General features: G+C 35.7%; 1 protein-coding gene and 1 long non-coding RNA gene across 19 annotated transcripts in view; one reads left to right on the plus strand and one right to left on the minus strand.

The window, feature by feature from the left end:
* Positions 1-27786, plus strand: part of PTPRK (protein tyrosine phosphatase receptor type K) — a 553640-nt gene that overhangs the window by 299443 nt on the left and 226411 nt on the right. The gene's annotated exons all lie outside the window — the stretch shown is intronic.
* On the minus strand, positions 3265-26042 carry LOC103884041. The gene is made up of 4 exons (XR_646487.4): positions 25970-26042; positions 25498-25604; positions 7515-7683; positions 3265-4288 (listed from the first exon to the last, which is right to left on the minus strand). It is a non-coding gene; the product is annotated as an uncharacterized LOC103884041 (long non-coding RNA).

The following is a 27786-nucleotide window of genomic DNA, read 5'->3' on the forward strand; positions in this document are numbered from 1 at the left end:
AAGAAACACCAGCAAGCAGAGAGCACAGCACGTGCCGAGGCCTATGGGCTGGAAGGAAAATAGGAGATATGTCCATATTATAGTCAATATATTTTATAATGCTTGGCATCAAATATCTTTTACATATATTATTCAATATTGTCTTGTTTTTAATACTTTAACCTTTGATATTTTTAATGAAAAGAAATTTGAAATTCAGACTTTATGATAATTTACCCAGAGCAAATTAAATCTAATGATTGACAGCCAGAATAGAACCCATTGTTTCTTGATTCTTAGTGGTGAGCTCATTCTTTTCCACTACAGTTTTAACATTATTGGATAGTGCTATCAACCTCTTGTAAACTTCTGTCTTGGAAGACTCTATGGCTCATTTTTTTTTAAACTTTATAGATTAAATATGACTATTTTCAGTGTAACTTCTCTGATGTCTCCATAGTCAGCTCATATCACCTGTACAAGTTCATGAGATCACAGCTTCAATTAAGAAAATGTGATAGTATTTGACTCCCGTGTTTAGGCAGAGAAACAATTTATCACATGTTCACACATGCATCTTTGTCAAGTCCCATTCCAGCATCTCTCTCACCTGAGCCTAAGTTTGAAAGCCTGAAGGTGTCCTTGGGTAATCTTCAGGGTGATTAATATGCTATGGATACAGGAGTGTGGGTGTGCTACTGAATTATCATGCTCACTGGATCTTCTTTACCATATATGCATTCACAATTTGCAACCAGTGAAGGAGATGGCACCTAAATAGTGTACCTAGAATGCTGTTGAATAAGTTATGTATAATACATAGTTATATATGTTCTATATAGTTATCTATACATTTTTTTCCAGAAAAGTCACTCCTGATGTATTTCTCAAAAGATTGTAGAAGACCTGTTGATGCTTTTATTCAAGTGCTCCCCTTATATGTATAGTTCCTTCCTTCGTGCAAACATTTTCTGCCTGTTCGTTTTAAAAGAGAATCATTTTGTCATTACTAGATCTCTTTTGTTTATCTTAATTGATAAGTAGATTTTATTATTTTATCAAAGCCTGGTTTTCTTTACCTGGAGACAACTATGTTACAATGCTGTTCCAGCAGTATTACTTGTTAAATTAATAATTATTTCAATAAAATTTATAAAAAAGAGGATCCTTAAATTTCATTGAAAAATTTGACCTATTTTTCTTTTTTTTTTTTTCTTTTCTTTTCTTTTTTTCTTTTGAGACAGAATCTCACTGTCACCCAGGCTGGAGTGCGGTGGTGCAATCTCGGCTTACTGCCACCTCTGCCTCCTGGGTTCAAGCAATTATCGTGCCTCAACCTCCCATGTAGCTGAGACTACGGGTGCCACCGCACCCAGCTAATTTTTATATTTTTAGTAGACAGGGGGTTTCTCCATGTTAGCCAGACTGGTCTTGAACTCCTGACCTTGTGATCCACCTGTCTCAGCCTCCCAAAGTGCTGGGATTACAGGCATGAGCCACTGCACCCAGCCTTATTTTTCCTTTTTTTAAAGACAGTCCTGCCATAAGTTTTGTGATTTTTATGTTGGAAAGGTTGAGTTTAAAGATGATGGCATTTTGAATTTGTTATCCAGAGTCTGCTATCATTTTAGAAATATATTTTGTTAGTTCTGGCAATTTTATTTTTCTTTCAACACATTTTAGGTTGTTCTATATTTAATACTTACAGGTGATACTTTGCTTGCTGTTTTATTTGAAAACCAATACAGAGGAATAAGTTTTCTTGTTTGTAGAGATAACCACCAAATAAATATTACTACCAAAAACATACCCTCGGGGGTCAGCTGTCCTGGTGTTGAAACAGTGCTGAGAATTAACTGTGCTGACAGGTCCTATCTCTCATTGGCACTTTTAAAGCTGACATCCTGTTACATGGATACAAAAGATGGTAATTTTAAAGGAAATTTTTGGGGCAGTGATATGAATAGTCTTTAATAAGAGCTGGCATGGTATTGCCTGTTGTCAAAGATGACCCAAGGGTAAGAGTTTATTAGTGCATTTTCTCCTAAACTGAAAGTGACAGGGCACGCTTAAGGCTTTTTTTGTTGCTGTTTGTTACAAATGAAAATTTCACTGCAAAATTTTCATGCTGAAGAGTATTGATCTATGTTTTCCCACAGCCAGAGGAATTAAAAAAAGTACGGAGAAACAGAATTTACTTTGTTATGATTTTAGCATTGCTTCCTGATCATTTTGAATAATGATAATGTCTTCAGCTTATGGAGACCAATCTTTATTGACTAAGAAGTTTTTATAGAGATGAGATGAAGAGCAGATATTTTTGCTCAGTGCTTTACAAACTTGAAGTGTAAAAAATTTGAAATACAAGTTGAAGTCATGTGTACAAGCTTCAAACTGAAAGCACCAACTTTGTAGTCTAATTATGCTACAAAATATTTTGCCGTTCCTCACTTCAGTTGTGATCTCCTCTGTCCATTTCCATCTGTCTAAATCGAAGACCCACTTACATCTCGAACCAGCTGACCTAAGTAAACTTCTATAAAATTCTCTGATTGCCACACCTCACACTCAATTTCTATTCCAAATTGTTTGTTATATTTTTATATCTATCATTTTTACCTGTGAAACTACAATTACATTTTAAGTACTTCAGTTTGAAAGCACAGTTTTTGGTTTGTCATGGTTAATGGCTTGAGCTTTAAATTGTAGTGTCAATTACTAGTCATTATCAAAATGCTCTGGATACAAAAGTATTTAGTTAGTATTTTAGTCTGTTCCTAATGAATAATAGTGACCGCTATAAATGGGGATTAGTATCAATCACATTACCTAACCTTACTCAGGGTATTTACCCAATCTTATTCAGAGTTGGTGTTTAACATCATAAGAAACTCAGACAGATGTCACTACTTTCCGTTATAAGACAATATAAACTAGCTTATGCATAAGAATATTTACTAACTTTTGTGACTGGGTAATGCAGGATAGGCTTTGGGGTTTGTTGATCAAGTCATTAAAGATCTACGTTCTTTCCAATTCTTCACTTTGTAGTCTAAGATTTTGGCTTCTATCCTAAGCCAGGCCCACCTCCTAGTGATAGGAGAGAAATATGACTACATGCTTCCTTGGTCTTATCCATTTAGGGGTAAAGAGGGCAGTACCTACCACAACTATCAAAAAAACAAACAAACAGAAAAGCAAATAACACATCACTGGTTATTGGATAAACAACTAGTATGTCCAGTAGACAGCTTTTGTACACAAGACTCCAGAGCATAAACAGTGTTACTCAGAGATAGTTCTTTATTTCATTCAGATAAGATAGTGACTGAGGAAATAATGTCAAGAGAAGGTACAACTTAATCTTGAAGGACATACAGAGTTTGGAATATTGCACTATTGGAGAAGGGTGTTACCATACTAAGTCAAGTAACAGTATGAATCATAGGTAATCAGTAGGATCATAGCTTATTTGGTCAATGGTGAACTGTTCATAGAATCACTTGCTTTATATCAGTTATTTACTATGCATATGGAGAAGGAAAGCAGTCAAAACCTATTAGAACTTTTCAGATTCTGCTTTTACTGTAATTGTAGATTATGTCCTATCAGAGCCTGTCTAGTTCATCTTTGTTTGCTTCAGCACCTAGCACAGTATTTACATGAAGAAATTCAGTACTTTTCTCAAAATCAACAAATAAAATTGTTTAGTTGAAACCAGAGGAGTGGGACTGACCCTGGCATATGTAGGGGATGAGCGATGAACCAGATATTTTTTCTCACCTACAGATGGAGTCAAGTTTGCTGGCATAAAGGAAGTGATGATGACAGTTGCTTTTTGTAGTATCTAAACCAGACTCTTTCCTTTCTCAAGTGGACTATTAAGGGTGACTTTTCAGTTTAGTGTAAATATTTTTTAACTTGAAAAATAATATTGATCTGACCAGTATTCTATTCCAGTACTCGAATCCTTTTGCACATAGAATTAAATCCATTTTTTTTTTTTGGTGTTTTTATGTAAGAAGCCAGGTCATTTGGGAATTGGAAAATACTTTATGAATACTTTCGCTAGTTGGTGGCTAAAGGCCATGGAATTTCTAGCTTGAGACCTTCAGCAAGCTGTTTAATATCATGCAGTATTGGTTTTTAACTAGTTTTCCTAGCACAGCTTTCAGGCTCATGAATTCTTACAAAGATCCTTTTCCTTAATGGTGACTTGAGATCCCTTTTCTTCTATTGTGAAAACCGGTCATCTTGACAGGAAGTTTGGAGTTATCTTGGAGGATGTAATTTAAACGGCTATGTTTTCCTAAAAAATGAAATATAATGAACATTTCAGAACACACTGAATCACATACTAATTTTTCCCCCACCCCCAAACCCCTAAATATTTTTTAAAAAGCCTGTGCAGCCAGTGGATACCAAATGTGTCCAATTTGGAAGAGTCTCCAAATCTATTTAAAAATTTTACTTTGCTTCCCTTGAGTATGATAAAAGAAACATTTGGAGTCTCCTCTCATTCATAGTACCTACTTATAATTCAGGTGATTCAGTGTTCAGGATGTCTGGTACATATTTAAATTCTAAATGAGCAAAAGAGTGCTAGATGTTCTTATTTCAGATAGTATATTGTGGTGCAACCAGAAACTGGATACTCATTTGAATTGTTCATGTAGTCCATTAAGACGTACATTTTCAAAGCTGAAAAGCATTAAACAATGATAGTATCTATGTTTATTTAAGAATAGTAGAAAAATTATGGTTTTTAAATCTAATATGAATATTCACTGTGACTTCATATTATTACTGAAACTCTTTTTGATCCATTTCTGTACACCATTATGCCAAATACTTTTTTCTATTAATTTTCTCCTTTTCTGAGTTTCCTTATAGCTACTCTATAAGGATGGTAAAGTGCAGCAGTTGTTTTTGTCAGAGTGATTTTTTTCATTTTATTTATTTTTCTTTCAGTTTGTTTTTAAAATAAAAATGAGATGAGAGTTCTTTCCATAAAGGTTTCTCAGTTTATTTTCCTAGGCAATTCGTGTGTTGAGTGAGTAGGGTACTGGTCACTGCTCTTTGGAGTAAATCTTCGGGGAGTTTGCTTTTGATGGAGCTTTCATCTTAAGAATTTGAAAAGGATCAAGGAGGAAGCAGAATCATTTGCATAGTTAATAATTATTTCTATTGAACTCAAGGGAATTTTATTTCAGACTGCTGACAGTAGGCCTGTACACGTTTTCTAAGTTTCAATTCTTTTCTCTTGGAGTTTGTGATAAATGTAATTTGGGCACATTTCTGTGTACCAACGGACTTTTACCTACTACATGGACTGAGTGTCTTCGTAGTTTATATTCCCCTACCTGTTAATCATTTTTTTTTCTCTCACCCCAAACCAAAGATAAAGCAACAGTGTCCATTCGAACTAAGATTTTTTAGTCTTTCTGGGTTTATTTGCAACTTCATTGAAAAATCAGCTAGCAGCCTTTATTGAGTTCTTAATGAGGTAACAGGCAAGTGTGTGTTACTATGTTAGTATTCAATAAACACAAATGCCAAATAAATCACATACATAGTCTCAGTGCTTAAGAATCTCATAATTTGGCCGGGCGCGGTGGCTCAAGCCTGTAATCCCAGCACTTTGGGAGGCCGAGACGGGTGGATCATGAGGTCAGGAGATCGAGACCATCCTGGCTAACATGGTGAAACCCCGTCTCTACTAAAAAATACAAAAAACTAGCCGGGCGAGGTGGCGGGCGCCTGTAGTCCCAGCTACTCGGGAGGCTGAGGCAGGAGAATGGCGTAAACCCGGGAGGCGGAGCTTGCAGTGAGCCGAGATCTGGCCACTGCACTCCAGCCTGGGCAACAGAGTGAGACTCCGTCTCAAAAAAAAAAAAAAAAAAAAAAGAATCTCATAATTGAATTAATTCTATAGGAAATGTAGAATTATTGAGTATCATGGCACAGAATTTTGACTTAGGTTTTGATCACATTCTAAACTCTGTAAGAATAAAAAATGTTTCCTAACAAATAAAAAATAGTCTACCTGTTTTCTAACTTCAATGAAATACAACTATTTCATTGAAACCCCTTATTAAGCACCAATTTGGCTTAATAAAAGTTACACTGGGACAGTCTTATAGAATGTTGATTGAACAGAAGCTCTATAGTTGACAAATTGGAATCAATCAGTGAGGGCAGAGAGATAAATCAGAGTGTTTAGTGGTATAATGTGTAAGGATGGCAATAGAAGTGTTGTAGTAGGACATTACTTCATTAGTTCGAGTTCTTGAGTCTCTCCCACTCTCCCCTCCACTTCATCTTCAAGAGTGTCATTAGTAGCAGAGTTCCCTACCAGTATATGACTTACAGGTGAGTTTTTGTGTTTAGCTTTGCAGTTAGCATAAATTATTTGCCACTTAAGCAGTCCATCTTTTAAAAAGCTAGCTAATGTACATTCTGCTGACCAGTAAAGCATGATTAGGAACTAAGAATTAAACTGTTACTAAGAATTAAAATGTTTCTAAGAATATAAACAAGGAAATACACAGAAAACAAACAAAAATGCATAAAATGTTGTGTAGAAGCCTTACAAAGAAAGCAAATAATATGTAATTATTTATTAATGTGTCGATCAAAACTGGCTTGTTCCAAGTTTTTGATAGTACCACAGAAATTGCCTCCTTTCCCATCTGTGTTAAGATAAATGATATTTTCCCTCTTTCTAGGAAATATTTAATCTGACAATTAAAACCAAGTATAAGGTCAACACAAATGAATACAGATAAATAATCTTTGTTACTCCTCAGCATGGATTGTGTTTAGTTCATTATTATTAACTTTTAGGAAAAAAAAGTGAAATACTGTAACATTTCAGTATTAAAAGTGAGAATTTGGGGACAGACAGCGGGACAGAAATTAAATAATATGGCAGAAAATATGGCGGCTTTCCTCAACACATAAATGTACAACAATCTCTTCTTGTACAGGCTTTACCTTAACTCTGATGTTTGTTTTTAGAGAAATTATGGCCTATAGATGTGTTCTCATCTCTTACAAGGTATGTAAACACGGTGACTTTTACACTTTAGGATATAATTTATTTTAATTATAAGCATCTAACTTTCTTTTCTCTCCAGTTTCTGCTGAGCCCTAAACTGAGAAAATATTTTGTTGTTTTTCTTTATTGTTGCTTGATTTGGAGTCATAGATTTAGCTATGATGACACAGAATCTGTCCTTGTGTTAAACAATGAAATAACAAATGCGTAATTATTTGTACCTTCGTTAGGAAGAAATTTTACCCACCTGATTATTTACATATTGCTGATTGCCCCTGGATTTTCATTAGTCTTTCTTATACATATGGAGGTACCATGGCTACTCTCATGTTGCTATGCTACCTCCTCCAGTAGTTTCCCTTCACATTAAGGGAAAAAAAAAAAAAAAAAAAAAATCACAATCCTTTCTTGTTCTAAGTGGCCTTAAATGAAATATCCCCTGGCTGCCACTCCAAATTTGTTCTTTGTCACTCACCTCCTTCCTTGATCCACAGCAGGCAAAGCTGGCTCTTCCAAGTATACTTCTGTCTCTGGGCTTTACACTTCCTGCTCTTTCCACCCTCGCCTGTTTTTTCTTGAATAGATGCATGCTTTTACATTCTTATTCCTTTCAGCTTTCTTCTCATTTCCGCCCCCCAAAATACCTAAAGGCCAAATGGCAATTATTTTCTAGTACAGAAGGGAATTCATTGATTTTATTTTACCCTTTTTTTTTTTTCCTCCAGAGTTATTTAGGTCAAAGTTTTTGAAAGATCTTTATGTAATGCCTACTATCAGTAAGTATATGAAGAACAAGACAGTGGTCTCAAAGATTTTTGTGCTGTTGGAAATGCAGTGAATAGAAATCTGTATGTCTGAAATTGGTTTGTAATATGTATATAAATAGATTCCTTTATTCCTATTTTATTGCATTGCTTTCGAGTGCCCAGCACTTTTCTTTATTCTCACTGCCACCACTTGTCTCTGTCATCATCTTCTCTTTCGTGTACTTGTATAAAAACCTCCTTATTGATCTCCCTCCATGAACACTTACCTCCTCCAAGGCAGTCTTCACACAGAAGCCAGAGTGACTGTATGACACAGTAAGTCAGAATATGCTCCCCCTGGCACTGGCAGCTTCCTGTTTATGCGGTATAAATTCCAGATGCCTCATCACAGCTCCAAGGCCCTGCTTGCTCATAGGCTTTTAGCTGTGCTCACCTGCTTCAGTCCTTCATAAGACTCTCCTTTGCTTACCAAACTGTAGCAACACTGGTTTTCTTTCACTTGCTTGAACATACCATGATCTCTCGTGCCTTAGGGTCTTGGCTTTTTCTAATTGCTCTGCTCCTTCAAAGTATAACTGCATCCATAACATCTGCCTCCTCCATGAGACTGATGTACTTAGGGACCCTTTCCTTTTGCACGCTCATGATTGGATCTCTGTAGCCAATACCATGATCGAGGTCTAGCAGATCTCATCAAATATTTATTCTCAAAGAAACAAAAATAGTGAGGTATAAAGTGCCATATGAATGACATGAATTTAATGTGTAGAATGAGGAGGGCAGCTACGTGGCTGCTTTCTAATGGTCAGGGAATGTGCTGAGGAGGAGAAGAAGTTCCAACTGACCCTTGATGGGTGGGTAGCATTTGGATGGTGGAAGATAGGTAAAGGCATTCTGAGCAGAGGGACTGGCACTGGAAAGCATGGTCTTGTGGACTTAGCAGTAAATTTTGACCATAACACAATGTTTTCCAGTGAAAACATCTGAGATAATCCTGAAATTGTACTTTGAGCCCTTGCTGTGGAACAATTTGAGTGCCAGACTAAGAAATATAAATGGATTGTGTATTTAATTTGGGAAGCTTTAGGAGTTTTGAAGTAGGTTACTCACATGTTATCTGTCTCAGAAAACCAGGATAGCAGATGATTTGGAAAATGGTGCATTTTTAGGGAGTAAGTTAAGGGGGCTCTTACAATTTTAAAAGCTTTAGATGATAAATGTTCCTAGGGTAGGGTAGGGTTATGGTAGAAAGAATGAGTCAAGGATGAGAGATGAGGCAGCAATGTTGGTAAAGCATTGTGGAATGACAGTAGGAGGAGGAGTCAAAGGAGACTTCTAGATTTTTGTTTGGGATATTGGATAAAATATGGTATTATGGTCAGAGATTGGAAGCCTTGTAGAAGATGTCATTTGAGAGCATAGATGATAAGTTTAATTGTAAACTTTTGATTGGGGTGCTAGGAACATATCCAGTTTTAAAATCTTCAGGAATGTGAGTAAGTGTTAAACTAATCACAGGGCATTAAGTAAAGACTCAATACATGATGAAATGAATAATAGGTGCCTAGTGTATAGAAATCATTTGTATTTCCTAAGCTTCAATTTCATAGCCTTTAGCTTATACTATTGGAATTTTTCATGTTGTTAAACTTTGGATGAAAGCAGAGGTTTTTAACTAAATGGAGAATTTAGAAAGAGAAACCAGACAGAGTTTAATATGATGTCTTTTTTTATTGCTGACATTATCTGCATATAAAAACACATGTAAGATATATCATGTGTAAATATTTCCCCCACTACTTCATGTAGATTCCTGACTATATTTGTGGTTGTCTGTTAAGTAGAAATATTTTTCCTGTTCTTTATAAAACTTTTTGCTTCATAGAAATAAAGTGAACTCTCTAAAAGCTTCTCTACTTTCTCTGCTCTTCAGAATTTTATTGCCCCTGATAATAATGCTCCTAGACCTGTCTCTTTCTTACCTTAATGTTTTAAAGGGTTGGGAGAGGGAATATCTATATATCTATGTCTATATCTATATCTATATCTATATATTTTTTTTGGGGGGGGGGTAGGACTTTTGGCTAACAGCATTTCTCGTTCTCAAAGAATGTCATTCACTATAGTGGGTGGTTTGAAAATATTTACTTAAGGGTAGATAAAGAGTCCACACCTGACATAATCTTCCTATGTTAAAATGCCCACTCAATTTGACATTTCTGTGTACTGTGCAGGATTGCTAAAAAGTAGTTACCATGACCAGACTGGTTGATGCATGGTAATGATATAAAGCAGGGTGTTTGGAATTCAACATAGATGGTAGAAATGCGAGATGTCAGAGAAGCCATATATTAAAGAGATTTTGAATTGGAAACTGAATCCCAATCTGCCACTGAGAACATTTTGATCATTTTGATTTATTAAACTTTTATAACAGCATTCAGATGGAGCTGAATTAAAACCTTTAGTCTTGGATAGTTTATGGGATACCAACCACTGTGTTACTGGTATCATTTTCAAGCTTCTTTTAGCATCAGTGAAAAGGGGAAAAAATGGGTGGGTAAGATACTTATTTTAAAAGGAAGTTTTCACTTATATTCTTGTATCTAACTTTAAATCCCTTTTTTGTTTGCATTGTGTCACTATTAAACATATTTTATAATTTCAACATATTAGATACTTTAAAGTTTTGAATTTTACTGTGAAACATTTTTGAAACTCTAATAATTTTCAGATTGAAACACTGCTTTTGTATATATGGTACAGGCTATCTTTTTAGTGTATATCTGTACACTCAGAGGCTTCTGTGTCTGTCTTTGTCTATGTTTGTGTTGCTGAGGTTTATCGACAAATATTCGAATAGAAATACTAATGAAATTCTGAAGCCTAACTTGCAGGTAAAAGAGTGCATTTTCCTACAACTATTGGAATTCTGTACATCGGGTTTTTTTAAAAATCAGCCATCAGCATCAGCAGTCATGGATAGTCTTTTCTGAACAGTAGCTCCATAATAAAGAGAAGTCAATTATTATTAGAGAAGCACTGTAGGTGAAAGGCAATATAGATTCACACTTGGTTTTGTAGCAGGGAGAGGGGACTTAGCTGTGAATCAGGTATGATGCAAAAGATGGATGAGACAGAGTTCAAGAAGCAGTAATGTGAGAGTCCAGGACAATCATTTCAAGCTGTCTCAGCAGTAATGATGGATGGTTTTGTGGCAAGAAGTAATAATACCAGATGATGAAAGATGCATCTCAGCACCTTGAGCCCGAGCACACCATCTACCTGTTGGGGTTCTGGGGTATAATGATTCCTGATTTGCAACCAAAGGGGTTTGCTGCACTTAGCAACCTAGATTTTTGGCGGCTGTGAAGGAAGCAAGTAGCATATCAAACACTCCTGCACATTGTAAATTTAATTACCTCATATTTATGCATAGTAGTTGTTGACAGGAACTTGTAAGCTATGCTAATATGGAAGGTAATTTGTTACCTCCAGAAATCACTTTCCATGTGTCTTCTGATCATTATCATGAAACATGATAAATGATCTAGCCCATGAGGTATAAATGAAAATGAAATGGATAATTGGATTCTATGTCTACATTGTGGCTGGAATAGTCACAGCAATTATAATTGAATTTATCTCATAAAAATGAGTTGGCAATACATCAGTGACCTTTCATCATTTTGAGCCTATGGTGTTATATGAAGCTACTTTTGAGATGATCACACAAAAAAAAAAGTATCATAATTCTTTTTAAAGAGTAATCTTTAACACTTAAATTTTCTATTTTCTTGCCTTATCTGCCTAAATATTTTTAAGTATCTAGTTTATCTACAGAGAGTTTTAACAATTAATACTGATAATTCTTTTTTATGTGGAGAGTAAAGTGCTTTGTTGTTACCAATGCCTTGACTGAATGGCTTAGGAACAGTGTAAGACATTCTGAATTTTTTTTTTTTTTTTTTTAAATGAACACCTTTTATTATTACCAGCATGTATCTTTCTGCTAGGTGATGGAAGTGTGCCCTCTTGCTGAATGTGTGTGTTCTCTTTGATTCTTATAATGTGTTTCTGATATACCAAAATAAAAAGAGTTTGTTTTAAATATCACCAGATCTTTTTCTCTTTACCTTCCCTCTAAGTCACTTTAAATAATATTATTTTATCATAGACATAAAAACCCTATATATTCATTGATTTGATTACCATATTTGAGGATCATCATGCGTTAATTATTGGATTTATTGCTAATAAAATGACTAAGATACACACTCTTTAGGGTGTTATAGTGCCATATGTAACTATGGTAATATCTAGTTTTAAAATTATAACATAATTTCTTTTTTCTCCACCAGGCTCTTTTCATGAGGGTCCAAGAAGCAAATAAAGCTTCTGTTTATGTTTTCATATTTCTAACTAAGAAAGTCTATTCCAGATTCAGTTACTAATGAGTATATGGAAAATGAGAAGCTATCTGGAAATGTGATTTTTCTTTTGAATGAAATATGTCAACAAGCAGGGCATGTCCCTAGGGACATTTTCCCCCCCTCTTATATTTTTTAACTTGAAATTTCTTTCTTTCTTTCTTTCCTTTTTTTTTTTTTTTTTTTTTTCTGTGACAGAGTCTCACTCTGTTGCCCAGTCTGGAGTGCAGTGGCACAATCTCAGCTCACTGCAACCTCCGCCTCCCAGGTTCAAGCAACTCTCCTGCCTCTGCCTCTCAAGTAGCTGGGATTACAGGTGCCCCCCACCGCTCCCGGCTAATATTTTTGTATTTTTAGTAGAGGTGGGGTTTCACAATGTTGGCCACTGCTGGTCTCAAACTCCTGACCTCAGGTGATCCACCCGTCTTGGCCTCCCAGAATGCTGGGATTACAGGCGTGAGCCACCACGCCTGGCCTTTGCTTGAAATTTCTTCAGTTTCTTTCCTTCTGTTTTTCTTCAACTTTTAAGTTCAGGGGTGCATGTGCAGGATGTGCAAGTTGTTACATACATAAATGTGTACCATGGTGGTTTGCTGCACAGATTGTCCCATCACCTAGGTATTGAGCCCAGAATTCATTAGCTATTCTTCCTGATGGTCTCCCTCCCCTGCATGCCTCCATCCAACAGGCCCCAGTGTGTGTTGTTCCCCTCCATGTATCCATGTGTTCTCATTATTCAGCTCTCACTTTTAAGTGAGGAATGTGGTGTTTGGTTTTCTGTTCTTGCATTAGTTTGCTGAGGATAATCGCTTCCAAGTCTCTCCATGTCCCTGCAAAGGACATGATCTAATTCATTTGTTTGGTTGCATAGTATTCCATGGTGTATATGTACCACATTTTCTTTATCCAGTGGGTCATTTATGGGCATCTAGGTTGATTGCATGTCTTTGCTATTGTGAATAGTGCTGCAATGAACACACACATGCATGTATCTTTACAAAAGAATGATTCCCTTCTTTTGGGTTTATACCCAGTAGAGGGATTTCTGGGTCAAATGGTATTTCTGCCTCTGGGTCTCTGAGGAATTGCCACAATGTCTTCCACAAGAGTTAAGCTAATTTACATTCCAGCAGTTTATAAGCATTCCTTTTTCTCTATAACCTTGCCAGCATCTGTTGTTTTTGACTTTTTGATAATTACCATTCTGACTGATGTGAGATGGCATCTCTTTGTGGTTTTGATTTACATTACTCTAATGATCAGTGATGTTGACCTTTTTTTTTTTTTTTATGTTTGTTGTCTGCATATGTGTCTTCTTTTGAGTAATGTCTGTTCATGTCCTTTGCCTACTTTTTAATGGGGTTGTTTTCTTCTTGTAAATTTGCTGAAGTTCCTTATAGACTATGGATATTAGACCTTTGTCAGAAGGATAGATTGCAAAAAGTTTCTCCCATTTTGTAAGTTGTTAGTTCACTTTGATGATAATTTCTTTTGCTGTGCAGAAGCTCTTTCGTTAGATCCCATTTGTCAATTTTTGCTTTTGTTGAGATTTCTTTTGGTGTCTTCATCATGAAATCTTTGTCCATGCCTATGTCCTGAATGGTATTGCCTAGATTTCCTTCTAGGCTTTTTACAGTTTTCAGTTTTACATTTAAGACTTTAACCATCTTAAGTTAATTTTTATATATGATGTAAGGAAGGGGTCCAGTTTCAGTTTTCTGCATTTGGCTAGCCAGTTCTCCCAGCACCATTTATTAAATAGGGAATCCTCTTCCCATTGCTTGTTTTTTCAGGTTTTTCAAAGATCAGATGGTTGTAGGTGGATAGTCTTATTTTTGAATTCTCTGTTCTGTTCCACTGGTCTATGTGTTTGTTCTTGCATCAATACCATGCTGTTTTGGTTACTGCAGCCTTATAGCATAGCTAGAAGTTGGGTAGTATGATGCCTCCTGCTTTGTTCATTTTGTTTGGATTGTCTTGGCTATTTAGGATCTTTTTTGGTTCCATATGAATTTTAAAATAGTTTTTTTTTTTCTAATTTTGTGAAGAATATCAGTGGTAGTCTAATGGGAATTCTGTTGAATCTGTAAATTACTTTAGGTAGTGTGGCCATTTTCATGACATTGATTCTTCCTGTCCATAAGCATGGAATGTTTCCCATTTGTTTGTGTCCTCTCTGATTTCTTGGAGCAGTGGTTCGTAGTTTTCCTTGAAGAGGTCCTTCACTTCCCTTGTTAGCTGTATTTCTAGGCATTTTATTCTCTTTGTAGCAGTTGTGAATGGGAGTTTACTCAGAATTTGGCTCTATTCTTGCCTGTTGTTGGGGTATAGGAATGCTAGCAGTTTTTTTCACATTGATTATCCTGAGACTTTTCTGAAATTGCTTATCAGCTTAAGAAGCTTTCAGGCTGAGACGATGGGATTTTCTAGGTATTGGATCATGTCATCTGCAAATAAAGATAATTTGACTTCCTCTCATCCTATTCAAATACTATTTATTTCTTTCTCTTGCCTGATTACCCTGGTCAACATAAATACTATGTTGAATAGGAGTGGTGAGAGATAGCGACCTTGTCTTGTACTGGTTTTCAAAGAGAATGCTTCCAGCTTTTGCCCAATCAGCATGATATTGCCGATATTGGCTGTGAGTTTGTCATATATGGCTCTTACTCTTTTGAAGTCTTTTCCATTAGTTTATTGAGAATTTTTAACATGAAGAGATGTTGAATTCCATTGAAGTCCTTTTCTGCATCTATTGAGATAATCATGGTTTTTTTTGTTTGTTTGTTTTTGTCTTTAGTTCTGTTTATGGGATGAATCACATTTATTTATTTGTGTATATTGAACCAACCTTGCAGCCCAGGGAAGAAGCCAACTTGATCATGGTGGATAAGTTTTTGAATATGCTGCTGGACTCGGTTTAACAGTATTTTGTTGAGGATTTTTGCATCGATGTTCATTAAGGATGTTGGCCTGAAGTTTTATTTTGTCTGTTGTATCTCTGTCAAGTTTTGGTATTAGGATGATGCTGGCCTTATAGAACGAAGTGGGGAAGAATCTTTCCTTTTCCATTTTTTGGATTAGTTTCCATAGAAATGGTACCAGCTCTTCTTTGTACCTCTGTTAGAATTCAGCTGTGAATCCATCTGATCCTGGGCTTTTTTTTTTGGTTGGTAGGTTATTTATTACTGCCCCAGTTTCAGAATTTGTTATTGGTCTATCTAGGGATTCAATTTCAAATTGAATTTTTGAGTTGATTGAACCACAGAGATGGCAACCACCCCTTCCCTGAGGAACTCCGTTCTTCTTAGGTGGACTCCAGCCTGTCACCACTGTCTGGCTGGAATTCCCAAGCCAGTTGGTCTTAACTTGTGAAGTACCCTGGAAGTGGGGCCTGCAGAACAACACTACTTGTCTCGCTGGATTCAGCCCCTCTCCTAGGAGTATGTAGGAACCCTCTCCCACTTTGCTGGGAATCCTGGGACCAGAGTATACGAAACTCCTAAGTCTCTGTGTGTACTTAAGTGACTGCTCTGCTGGGACATCACACAGCTCTGTGTATTGGACCTAAGGCCCTAGTAGCCTGAACTTACAAGAGCATTTCCTGATCCTCAGGTTGCAAATATTTACGGGAGAAGCATGGTTTCCCGGGCAGGGTTACATAATTCCTCACCGCTTCCCCTGGCTGGGAGTGGGGTTTCCTTTGGCTCCATGTCTCCCACAAGTGGGCCATAGTCCCACCCTGCTTTTCTTCGTTCTCCGTGGGTCGAGTTGTTTGCCTAGTCAGTCCCAGTGTGAGAACCTGGATATTTCAGTGGAAGGTGCTGAATTCACTCTCTGCCTTCATTCCTCTCCTTGAGTGCCACAGATGGCATCTGCTTTTATTTGTCCATTTTCCAGGGCCTATATGGATCAATTTCTTCACTTTCCATACTCATTGGTAGTGATATTCCAACTAATAAGATTATTATTAATTTTATTAATAATAATCTTGCTACTTGAAGCAAGTTTTACATAAATATGAGTAAGAAACAGATTTATGAGATTTACACCTTAAATTTCAATGATTCTTACTGCTGTGTTACTGAGATCATTATCTTGTCTCTTTAGAAACAATGCATTTACTTTAAGTTGCTTGGCTGCTATTTTTAACTGATTCCTGCCCTGACAAGTACCATGATAGTTATTACCTACCATTTTATTTTATATTTTTAACTTTTAAACTTTAATTTAGTAAAAAATATATATATTTTAATAGGGATGGGGTCTCACTATGTTTCCCAGGCTGTTCGTGAAATCCTGGCTTCAGGCGATCCTCCCATCTCAGCCTCCCAAAGTGCAGAGATTACAGGAATGAGCCATCACGCCTGGCCAAACCTATCATTTTATAGCAGATTCTCAATACAGGAGCAGGAGATGTGTGTTCCTTTCTAAATCAAGTGTAGTTTATGTTTGAAACTAGCACTACCACACATGTCCTTTTTTTAGATTCTGATATGCTACTGTAAACATGCACACACTCATGCACACTCACATGTGCATGGATGTGCTCTCAACCTTGATTTCAGCATGCCTTTGTTAGAATCTAGGCAGAACCTGGAATAAGTGTGGTTTATGAAAAGTTAAGAAATTATTCTGCTATTCCTCCTGCATGTTTCTTCCCCTCTTCCCTGAACATTTTTCTTGGGTTTTAGGTCAAGAATTATGAATTGCCTTTGTAGATCTAAGAAACTTTTGGAAGTATTTTCAATATCTTTAATAATATCATGAGATTCTTTGAGTTTCTGCACTCCCCTGTTTGTAGAAAAAATAAATTACATAGAATTTAATAGCATGTCCTGTTTTAAAGTCATAGTGCTTAGTAATCAAAGAAAGTCCATAAGCACTTATTTTTAATTTAATATGAAAATTAAAAACACCTTCCAGGGTAGGCTCAGTAAGGTAGGTTTTTTTAATGTCCCAATCGTCTTCGATTAAGTACAAAGAAAATTTTGGACTCTGTCTTTCTTATTTCTGTTCTTTTCTTTTTCCCTTTCCTTTCCTTTCCCCTTTCCCCTTTCCGCTTTCCCTTTTCCCATTTCCCTTTCCCTTTTCCCCTTTCCCCTTTCCCTCTTCCCTCTTTCCTCTTCCCTCTCCCTTCTCCTGTCTCCCATCTCCCCTGTCCCCTCTCCTGTTTCCTCTCCTCTCCTCTCCTCTCCTCTCCTTTCCTTTCCTTTCCTTCTTTCAGACCACTCTATTGAATTCTCATTTTCAGACTGATAAAATAGGATTAGAAAACTTTTATTTATTTATTTATTTTATTTTATTTTATTTTATTTTCGAGACAGGGTCTCTCTCCGTCACCCAGACTGGTTCACTACAGCCTCAGCCTCCCAGATACAAGCAGTCTCACCTCAGCCTCCCAAGTAGCTAAGGCTGTAGCTGAGCACCACCACACTGGCTATTTTTATCTTTATATTTCATAGAGCCAGGAGACTTGCTATGTTGCCCAGGCTGGTCTTGAATGCCTGGCCTTAAGTGATCCTCCTGCCTCAGACTCTCAAATTGCTGTAATTATAGATGTGAGCCCGCTACTTGGCCTAGAAACCTTTAAATGTATGCTGTGGAGCAAGTTTGCTCTATTTTTGTATCTTAAGTAGGGATGTAATCTAAATATCCCTTCATGATAAAAGTCAAATCATGAGCTAAGTCTCCTTGTCAAATGACTCATTTGTGGAGTAGCTCCATTTCTACATTTGCTTACCTTACCTAGAGAGATGTTATTAGATGAGTTCAGAATTTTTCTCTGAACTAACAGTGGCAATGCAATCAGAGTACAAATAATATCAAGATATTAAAGACCTTCCTTCGCATTCTTTGAGTGTATTGTTAGGCATATAGGAAAAGTGTATATCTCATAATATATAGATGCTCTGATAAATGTATAGCTAGTTGAATATTACCAGCACCCCAGAAGTGCTACCTCATTCCATTCTAGTTAATAACCTCTAGTCACCCAGCAGTAACCACTGTTACTTGATGCCTTATAACGTGACATAAGTCACATCACAGTATATGTCATCTTACATATGAATAGTTTATACTCTTATCTGGTTTCTCTTATTTATCATTAAGTTTGTGAAATCCATATTGCTGCATGTAGCTATGCATCATAGAACATCATTGTTATGAAATCTGTTGTGTGACTATGCCACAATTTATTCATTTTTCTGATGATAGACATTTGGTTCTTTTTCACCTTGAGCTACTTACAATAGCAGTATATTAATATACTAGTATATGACTTTTCAGGAACAGACAGGCTCATTTTGGGGTAGCATGTACCTCAAAGCGGAATTGCTAGGTCATAGAGTATGCTGATTTTCAGCTCAAGGAGGTACTGGCAAAAAAAATTTCTTAATTTCTCATACAATTTATACTCCACCTTGCAAACATAAAGTTTCACATCTTCACCAACAGTTGACATTATCCTGCTTTCTTCCATTTCTAATTATCTTCTTATGTTAATTCTTTTATTTGTTCATAAATGCATTCATTCAACAAATATTGATTGTACTCAAGACATAAATGTAATTCAAAGGGAAACAATTTACAGTCCTTGCCTCAAGAAAGTCAGTAAGTAAAGAAAGAGGCAAAAAATATAGGTAAATCTCTTACCAGAAAAAGTGCATTTATTTCAGGCTGAAGAGAGTGTGGTAAGAAAGGTTTTCAGAGGCAGTAATAACTGAACTGAGATTTGAAGATAGATAATTTTGCTAAGTGTATAAATGGCAAAAAGATACCCTAGGAAGTATAGGGTAAAGGTGGGATTTTATTATTATTATTATTATTATTATACTTTAAGTTCTGGGGTACTTGTGCAGAATGTGCAGGTTTGTTACATAGGTATACACGTGCCATGGTGGTTTGCTGCACCCATCAACCCATCACCTACATTAGTTATTTCTCCTAATGCAATCCCTCCCCTAGCCCCCTAGCCTCCCCAACAGGGCCCGGTGTGTGATGTTCCCCTCCCTGTGTCCATGTGTTCTCATTGTTCAACTCAAGGTGGGATGATTTTAAGAGAAGAGTTTCCCATGGAAAACACAAGTTGTTAAATGTGAACATATAATTGGACTTGAAGAGTGGTAACATATGAGGTTGGACAGATGAGCAGGGGGCAGATCATGAAAGGGCAGTGCATTTTATTTTAGGAAGTTTGCATCTTTCTTGGAAGTTTACCTTTAGGTAGCTTAATAAGACATAGAATTGCATTTATCACCTATTGCATGATAAAACAACATAAAACTTAGTGGCATAAAACAATAACCATTGTATAATGCTCATAGCTTCTGTGGGCTGTAAATTTGGCTGATATGTATATATCACTCTAATATATTTGGGTCCCGAGCTGAGAAGTCTCAAATTGAACAGCTAAAGGTAATTTAAACTCCTGGAGGCTATAATCGTCGGGCACAAGTCTGGCACTTGAGTTGGGATAATGCCACTGGCTAATTGAAAATTGGAAATGGTGGCACCTAGAACAAGTGTTCTAGGTTCCAGTGAACAAAGGGAAAGTTACTTTTTTTTTTTTTGACTAGCCTCAGTGGTCTCATTACATCACTTCCTCTAAGCTCTACTTGCTGAGCAGGCATGAGGTCTTTCTGGATTGAAGGGGATCCAGCCTCTCTATGCGAGTGCTATCAGCGAATTTGTAGCGCATTTTCAGACCACTGCAGTAACTAATGTTATTTTGTGCCTTAATTTCATGTTCTTTTTGCTATCTATTGTAATAGTCACAAAATCTATCTAGTATAGTTTGATTGTCCCCCCTCCCCAGGGGTTCTGACTGTAATTTGAATATCACTTAGGGGACACCTTGGTTTAGAGAGCACAGTCTTAACCGTTGATCTTTTTCCTCACATAATTGACATTGGTTTTATAAAGAAGAAAATATACAACGAGTACATTTATATCTCTGTTTCACATAGTTTGCATTTATACATTAAAATAAAATAACTTTTGAAAGTAGATTTTAAAATATTCAGGTACAAATTAGTGCCTTTATAGTTTAAGGAAATTATTATGTCGTATAGTAATGATACATCTGGTATACTTCTCTGATTAATTTCCAAGTTTAGTGTCTTGACATTTGTTCAATGTCAGACTTTTAATTTAAAACCTGGACATGGACATTTAAAGATAGCTAATGCATGAGGGGCTTAAAACCCAAATGACAGGTTGCTAGGTGCAGCAAACCACCATGGAACATGTATACCTATGTAACAAACCTGCAAGTTCTGCACATGTATCCCGAACTTAAAGTAAGTTTTTTTAAAAAAAAAAAAAAAAAAAGAGAGAGAGAGAGATAGATTTAAAAATGTAATTATATGGCACTGGAGCAGGAATTGATACCCTTCAGTTACAATATGAAGAGCTCTCAGCTATCAACTTACATTAGTGCATCATTTTACAAAATTTCATACCAAAGAAACATGGTACCTTCTTTTTCCACAATATTTAAAATAGTAGCCTTCCTTTCTCAATTCTTTATTCATCTTACACCCATTGATTGAGATAATATTTTCAAGAATCTTCAATATCTATGAAAATATTAGTGCCATTTTATGTCTTATGGTTCTTTCCTCCAGCAAACTTTCAGCTGATCTGGCTGAGTGTGGAAAAGGATAGGGAATTTGAAATTCACAGAAAAGAATATGTGAATAGTCTGGATTGGTAGCCATTTTATGTCCTTATTTTTTAGAGACATGGTATTCATCAAAGTAGACTAGGAAGCTCTCTTGCTACTTAGGAAGAGTAGCTGTGAAAGAAGATCCCAACTCCCTAGCTGTGTAATTGCATTACTCGTGCTCTAGAAACTCTTTTACTAGTCTAGAAGCTTTCTCTTGCTGTGCAAGATGGATTATAGAACTAGGCTGCCTTCCAGTATTTCATATTTTGGATGATATGGCTTACTTAGATATTATGAAGGTGTGAAAGTGAGTGTGTTCAAGGGGAGTTGAAATAAAAGGTCTTTTGCTGGCTCAGCTGACACACTGGTATAAAATGTCTTTGAACAGGTAACTATTTACATGCTTAAGCATCTTAAAAATATTATTAACTTGTTATTTTGTCAGATGAGTCTGTAATTATTGCCTACTTTCAGCTTCCATCTATTTATAAAACTAGGTGTGGTGATTTTGATAGCACTTTGACTATTGAGGACAGGTATTTTTGGTCCCTAAAGGAATGCTAATGGAATTACATGATTAAAATAATTTTTCAGAAGTCTTTATAGTAACCGTATTGATAGATCTGCTTTTACTGCATTCTCTTTTTTTCCCCCATCATTAAGTCTATATACTCTCCAATTACCCATGAAAACCTGCCTTTCTTAGTTGAAAGACTTATTGGAAGTACATAATAACCTGTCCTCTGGTTCCCAGGTCACGTCTACCTGATGTTTTTATGTCATTGCCACCAGGATAGCTTACCTAAAGTCAGTGACTCCCCGTAATGAACTCATTTCTCCTGAAAAGTTCTCTCTCTCTTAATTTAATCCAATAAGACACATGGTTGTTTTTTGTTTAATTCCAAAATTGAGGCTATTTTTGACAATTGCTAATTTATATAATTTGATGTCCCTGAGTAAATATATATTGGGAATTTTTATGTTATAAAACTTAGTTGGATCTATATAAGCTAATGACAAATTTTCTTTGCTATGAAGATCTTAAAGTCTCTGAAGATTTATGATTTTTTGATCGAAAGAGAGGCTTATAATTATGACTTCTCTGGAGTTAGTAGTACATATATCAATCTTGTTATCTAGTGGAATTTTATATTGACTGAAGTCTTGTTCCATTAGTTTTACTATGTCATCACAATTCCTTTTTCATGAAAAAGTAAATATATTAGTAGTATGTACAGGGATGTGCCTGGACAAGTCATTGTGACTCTGTACCCCACATAGACATGTAGAAATAATAGGTAAATAATAATTCCCCTGATTAACTTAGGGTAAATAAAGTCTTGCATTTTACCTGACCGGAAACCAGGGTCATTGAGTGGAGGATGCAAGTAGTGTGTCCTGTTTTACTGCAGGTCTGAGTCATTACATTTTAAAATGGTCATCAATTGTTGGTTTCATGTACTTAATATTGACTTCATTATTTGGTATTGACTTGAAATGATTACAAAGTGTGTATTTATAATGAACATATGCTTGTACATTGTATGTTACAAAGACAACACAATGGAGTGTTTAGACCTGGGGAGCAAGTTGGCAAACTTAGATTATGTTTGATTATAACTAAGTGTCACAAAAATCTTCTAATTATGTAGTTTTAAAATTTCTTAAAATTTGGAATTTAGGCTGATGACATTTTATAAATGTATTTATATTCTAGATGTGGAAGATTCAAGATAGTTTTAATAATTTTTTTCATTATATATACATGTCACATATATTTACATATGTGTAGGTCTGTATATATGTATACTACACACACACATCTATAAGTAGAGATTATATTCTCATTATAGAGATTTTTGCAGTAGAATTTTTTTTTAATTGGTATCTCCTTGTTTACTGGATTCAGCCATTGTGTCTTAATATGTATTAACATAAAATGAATGTAAATAGTGTTATTGTACTCTAAACCCTTTTGCCTATAATCTAGAATGGAATAATAGCCAGTACTATATAATCTAGGCACATTCAACAAGTAACTGGGACATATATTGCCATTGACAAACACAGTTCCCTTCCTTTCTCCAAGCATATTTTTTAAATGTGTCACCTTTTTTTTTTTTTTTTTTTTTGAAGAGTCACCTTTAACTCTTAACACGCAATTTTTTAAAGAGTCACTTTTAACTGTTTAAGGTGACTGATGATATGGTGAGGACATCACCTGTTTATGGCCCTAGACTTCAGTGACCTGAACAGAGTTAAAGGCTTTCCTAGTTTTATTGCTGACTTGATTGTTATTCCTGGAATCAACTGGATGTTCTTTTCTTGAAATACTATGAACAGTTTGAGCTCTGACAAAGCTGAAATGAGGTATTAAATGGCCAAGAGAAAAATCTCTGTATTTATTAGCTTATGACTCATTCATAGGGATTCATAACTTTCATCATATCATGGTTTGCCACCATGTTGACTGTAGTACTGAGAGAGGCTTTTGTAAAGTTGTTAAAATTATTGCAATAATTTATAATTTTAAACCAATTCACTACATGGATATTAATGAAGAAGAGAGTAGTTTTGGACAAAATGAGACACAATTTTTTAGTTTCACTATAGTTTGATTATGAGCTAACGGACAGATAAACTTCACTTTTTAAAATTCCATCACCTTTTCATCCACCCTAAATATGAACCTAACCTTGTTTTAGTTTCTGCTGACATCTAAAACAGTGTGCTGCAGCTGTGCCTTTTTATTTCAAGCAGGTAATAAAGTTATTGCAGCAATGTTTTCAAATCAAGGTGAATAAAACGCCATGGTAATGCATAGGATATAAAATTCAGTATGCAAAATTTGCAGTTTCATTGCCGAAATGATTCTTCTTACTTCAGCACTTTAGGGAGCAGGAAAAAGCCATGTCATAGACATTAAATACTGTAATTCTACAGATCTTGCATTTCAAAAACTGGATACATATCACACAGGGACTTGAGAGAGAAAATCATTGTTGAATATGAAGAGCAGCATATTTAGCATCAGAATTTTCTCTTACCCTGAATTAAATTTTTGTTCAAGGGACACACACGCACACGGACACATATACACACACACATGTATTAGTCCAATTATATACAATTTATTATGGATCTTGTATATTCAAATTAGTTTTAAATACATAAATTGGAGTGTTTACTTCACATGGAAAATACTTAAAACATTTTAATTGATGTGATTTGTTGAAAAGGCAAAAAAAAAATTAATGCTAGAATTGTAGCTGTGCCTTTTTTTTTTTTTTTTTTTTAAACAAGCTGGGTAAATCATTTGATTCCACTTGGTCACTAAGCAGTTGCTTAGAATGTCTTCTTTTGTTCCAGTCAACTAATTCATTTAATTAAACAGTAACAATTTGTAGGCGCTATGTATCAGTGTCAGGGCATTTGGCTTGCTACATGGTTCAAAGTGTGAGGTGTTAAATCTTACTTTTTAAGGGCTTAATGTTAACACCTGAAAATTAAATAAGTACATAAATAAAGTTTTGGTATTGTGTTCTCCAAGTGTCGATTCTTACACTGAATTGTACGTTTTAAAATGTGGAATAGGTAGAATTTACGTAGGTTTTTCCCTTCCTTCCTTCACTCATTCCTCCTTCCCCCCTTCTCCCTTCCTCCCTCCTTCTTCCCTTCCCCCCCTCCCCCCTCCCCCCCCCCCCTCCCCCCCCCTCCCCTCTCCTCTCCTCTTCTCTCCTCTCCTCTTCTCTTCTCTTCTCCTTTTCTGATATAGGGTCTCACTCTGTTGCCCACGCTGGAGTGCAATAGCATGAGCCTGACTCACTGCAACCTCAACTTTCCCAGGCTCAGGTGATCTTTACATCTCAGCCTCTCGAGTAGCTGGGACCACAGCTGCCAGCACACCTGGTTAATTTCTGTATTTTTTGTGAAGATGGGTTTTCACGATGTTGCCCAGGCTGGTCTCAAACTCCTGGGCTCAAGCAATTTTGCCCCCCTTCAGCCTCGTAAAATGCTAGCATTACAGGCATGAGCCACTGCTCCCAGGTGATAAGTTTTTCTTACAGTGGCCTGGGTATTTGGGGGCATTGTTAAGGCAGTCATTCATTTTATAATAATAGTATTGAACTTTGTCAGGTGCTACAAGAAACACTGGGAATGTAATGATGAGAATGTTTTATGGGCACATAAATTGTATTGAAAAACAAGGATAAAAGAAAAAGCCGTCACTCATGGTCCTGGAGTTCCCTGGTCACTGCTATTAACTTTTTGGTATATTTTCTTCTGTTTTTGGTGGTTGCTGATTTTGTTTTTTCAAGGATATACTTTTTACTTTTAAAAGTGAAAACTAATGATATTTATAACTTGTGTTCTGTTGAGAAGTTACATCATGATTTACCTCCCATTTTCCCATCATTGATTATTTTGATCATGTTTTTACTTTACTTTTAATCAAAGACTGAAAGTATCTCCTTATGATAAATTTCTCAAAGTGTTATTACTTTACACATATTTATTTCCTGATATATAAATTATTTTCCAAAAATATTGTTATCAGTTCACTTGCCTATGAACAATTCATGTACTCACATGCCAATTTACATGTGTTTGCCTGGCCACAGTCAAGTCCATATTAATAAATGATCACTTCCACAGCCACAGAGCTTGCACTCTCCTCAATATGCTGCTCCATTGCCCTTTTGAGAAATGGAAATATAAGTGATGTAGATTTAGGTAGGGATAAGTGGTGAATTTATTATTTTCAACATTGTTAAAATTATTTTCTATACTGTTGAACTGTTCAAGAGGAACCTATTATTGTTTTGGACTAGAGAATTTTTTTTTTTTTGCTTCAGATTTAGTAAGTTACAATTAACAAATAAAATTGAATATATTTAAGCTGTACAATGTGGTCTTTTGGTATATGTATGCAATTTGAAATAATTATCGAGCTAATTAACATATATTTATCATCTCACCATTTATTTGTGGTGAGAATATTTAATAGCTACTCTCGTAGAAATGTTGAAGTATACAATACATTATTATTAATTATAGTTACCTATACTATAGTTATAGTAGATTTCCAAAATTTATTTGTCTGAACAAATTCCGTACGCTTTGAATGTTTCTCCATTTCCCTAGAAACTCCCCGCCCTGCCCCGCCCCAGTCCCCATGGTAACCACCATTCTACTCTCTGCTTTTATGAGTTCAAGTTTTTTAGATTTCACATATAAGTGAGATCATGCAGTATTTGTCTTTCTATGCCTGGCTTTTGAACAATTGCCCCCAGTAGGGAGCCACTGGGAGAGAATGAAGAAACTCTGTTTAGCTAATTATAATTAATAGTAATAAAAATATAGTATAAACAAACATATATAATATCCCATTAAATGGACACTTTATTATTTGTAAATCTTTTTTCCCCTTTTATCTAAAGTTTTCTACCTACTTACCATTGTGAAATCATATGTGCTTATTTGATGGTTCTCAGAAGTTATTCGTGTGTGAAATATTGTAAGCATAGGTAGTGAGGCACAGTACACACTCTTTCCTTAGTTCTTCATAGCTATATGCAGACATCTATCTAATTTTCATAGAGATCGTAATACATAGTGGTAGCTCCTTCTGATTGATACCAACATAGGTGCTGGCATAGGGGCCTCAGGTCAGCCAACATCCAAACTTTGTGGTGTCTTAGCATTAACTTTATTTGACCAGTACAAGCTTATGAGCCACCTAAGTAATATGATTGGAAAAAGGTCTCCAGGCCGGGCCTGGTGGCTCACAACTGTAATCCCAGCACTTTGGGAGGCCGAGGTGGGCAGATCACCTGAGGTCAGGAGTTTGAGACCAGCCTGACCAACATGGTAAAACCCCATCTCTACTAAAAATACAAAAATTAGCTGGGCATGGTGGCATGTACCTGTAATCCCAGCCACTTAGGAGACTGAGGTAGGAGAATTGCTTGACCCTGGGAGGCCAAAGTTGTGGTGAGCCAAGATCACACCACTGCACTCCAACCTGGAAAACAGACTAAGACTCTGTCAAAAAAAAAAAAAAAAAAAAAAAGTATCTATCACTTGAATTGATGGTTTAAAAAATAGATTTTAATATAATAAAACAAAATTAAATTCTATTACTGTACAAATATGTAAATAAAACTTAATAGTTGTTTATATTAAAAAATGTATAGAATTTGCTGACTACATTGTGAGCTAAAATATGAGCTAAATTTATGATGAGTTGTTTGAGTCCTAAGGAACTTGTGAGGATTGAGAATTTGAAGTATCAGAAAAATAACAGTGTGAAATCATGAAAGAATTCTCATAAATATATCTGGGTTGCAGTTTTTAAACTGGCATGGTAGGAGAAACCTTATTAAATCTAAAAATTTTCAAATGTACGCTTCTTATTTTAACATCTAAGGAAAAATTAAATTGTGTTATTGTACAGATGATATTTAATGTTCAAATAAATTGCTTCTAAATATGAATAACCTGCTTTCCGTTTGTTATGGGAGCAAAGGTCATCTTTCTATTCATCAGTGATATTAAGTTTCTTGAAATGCTCAAGAATTTATTAAATTGTGTTACCAACTTGTTGACATAAATTAAAATCATTTAAAAATTATTGTAGTGTAGCTGATAAATGCCTGAATTAGATGGACCAATGATGTCATTCTTCCTCCCCTTAACCTCCCTCCTGTCCATTTTCTTGCACTTCCAGTAGGTAGTGGGAAAGAAAACTAAACAATGAGAAGCATTGTGAATTCGTTGTCTAACAGGAAGCAGAACTGGATAAAAATTTTAGTGAGGTAAATTATAAAGAAACAGAGTAAAATTGACTTCAGAGTGATTCTTTCATTTAAGTAAACA

The sequence above is a fragment of the Papio anubis genome, chromosome 6 (genome assembly GCF_008728515.1).
Source record: "Papio anubis isolate 15944 chromosome 6, Panubis1.0, whole genome shotgun sequence".
NCBI classification, from domain to species: domain Eukaryota; kingdom Metazoa; phylum Chordata; class Mammalia; order Primates; family Cercopithecidae; genus Papio; species Papio anubis.